A 1,943-nucleotide genomic window follows, 5' to 3' on the forward strand; every position below is an offset into this window, starting at 1 on the left:
AGGTTTCAGAAAGATGTCTGCAGCTTTAAAAAGGAATTGAACATGCTTTCAGACTTTAATGATGCTTCTGAATACATTTTAGGTATTCTCAATTTTAAATATTAGCCATTTCTCATGCATCCCTGTCTCCCAGGTAGTGTCATCACCATTCCATTTTCTTTCTCTTCTTAGAAGGGCTTGATACGGTGATCAATGAGGGCTTGAGGCATGAAAAAGGACGGCGGGGTAGCGTGTGCGGGAGAAGGGAGAGAGGATGGACAGAGTCAGAGGCTGGTGGGAGAGAGAGAGCGAAAAGTGGCCATGTGGACAGAGGATGGGGGTAGAGAAAGGCTTGTTTAGAGGGTTGGGGGGAGAATCGGGGTGCAGTGTGAAAATGGGAGAAAGGGCAGGGGGCAGTGGATGGGGAGAAAATGGACAAGGGGCAGCATGTGAAGCGAGAGACAGCACAAATCCCACCTTCCCCGGACTGATATCAGTGTCCCACGAACTGGAACCCACTCGTCCCACAGCAGATTTGGGGCAATCATTTCTCAATATAGAATCATATAGTCCATGCAGGCCTTTTGGCCCATCAAATTCACACCGACCTTCCGCAGACCCACCGCTTACCCAATAGCCCTGCAGTTGCCAATGACTAATCCACCCTAACCTGATCATGCCTGGGCACTTTAGCACAGCCAAAACATACTAAACTGCAAATCTTTGAACTGTGGGAAGAAACTGTGGGAGCACGTAAAGGTAACCCATGCAGACACAAAGTGCCAAAGTCCACACAGACTGGCGCCTCAGGGTGGAATAATACTCGGGTCCCTGGCACTGTCTGGCAGCGATGCTAACTGGTGAGCCATCGTGCTGCTCAGACCTTTGAGGCTCTGCTTTGTCTTTGTAGCTGCTATCTTTTCATGTACCCTCAGCAGAGGCTCCCTCCTCCTGACATTGTTGGACCACACCACAGCAACCTCTCTTTTCCACTTTTGAAGCGCTGAGCACGTTGGTTCCCAAATTTTGCGCCAGATACTGATGCATTCTAGCCTCCTGATTCCAACTGCAGAGAATGGAGGCAAACCCTGTCAGTATTCTGTTCCTTACTACCATCTCCGCCTGCCCAACATTCTTTTTACTCCCATCATCCAGCCAGTTAGCTCTTCCACCCTGCAATTCTCTCTCAGATCCCTTTTACCTGCCTGACTCACACTCACACCCTCCTGATACTGTCCACTGACACAATCAAAAGGCTCTGTCTGGAGGGGAATGACCATCTCCCGGAATAAAGCATCCAGTTAACTTTACCCATTTTCCCCCAACCTGTCTGCAGCCTGGCTTCCAGCTCCATCTCTCTGAGCCGAAGGTCCTCCAGCATGTGTTTGCCCTGGATCACAGCATCCAGAGCCTCCCACCATCTGCAAATTGAAAGAAACGTCCCACCCTGCCCTCTCCAATACGTGTTGTGTCACTGCTTAGTTGTTTTTAATGGCCAAGCAGAGGCTGATAGTCAAATTCAGAACCATGAGGATGGCTTCAACCGTGACTTTGGGCTAGTGTCACACCATGGGGTGGCACGGTGGCTCAGTGGTTAGCACTGTTGTCTTACAGAGCTAGGGATCTGGGTTCGATTCCAGCCTCGGGTGACAGTCTGTGTGGAGTTTGTATGTTCTCCCCGTGTCTGCATGGGTTTCCACCTGGTGCCCCGGTTTCCCCCCACATCCCAAAAGATGTGCAGGTCAAGTGAATTGGCCATGCTAAATTGCCCACAGCATCAGATGCTGGGAAATTAGTCTGGGTGGTTACTATTCGGAGGGTCGGTGTGGACTTGTTGGGCTGAAGGACCTGTTTCCATGTGGTAGAGAATCACAGGTGACCTCAATACACTTTACTTCCCAGACCTCGTTCATACACATGCTCTCACTCAGACCTGCACCCTCACACAGGCTTATACTCCATCA

Source organism: Chiloscyllium plagiosum, chromosome 50 (genome assembly GCF_004010195.1).
Source record: "Chiloscyllium plagiosum isolate BGI_BamShark_2017 chromosome 50, ASM401019v2, whole genome shotgun sequence".
Taxonomy (NCBI): domain Eukaryota; kingdom Metazoa; phylum Chordata; class Chondrichthyes; order Orectolobiformes; family Hemiscylliidae; genus Chiloscyllium; species Chiloscyllium plagiosum.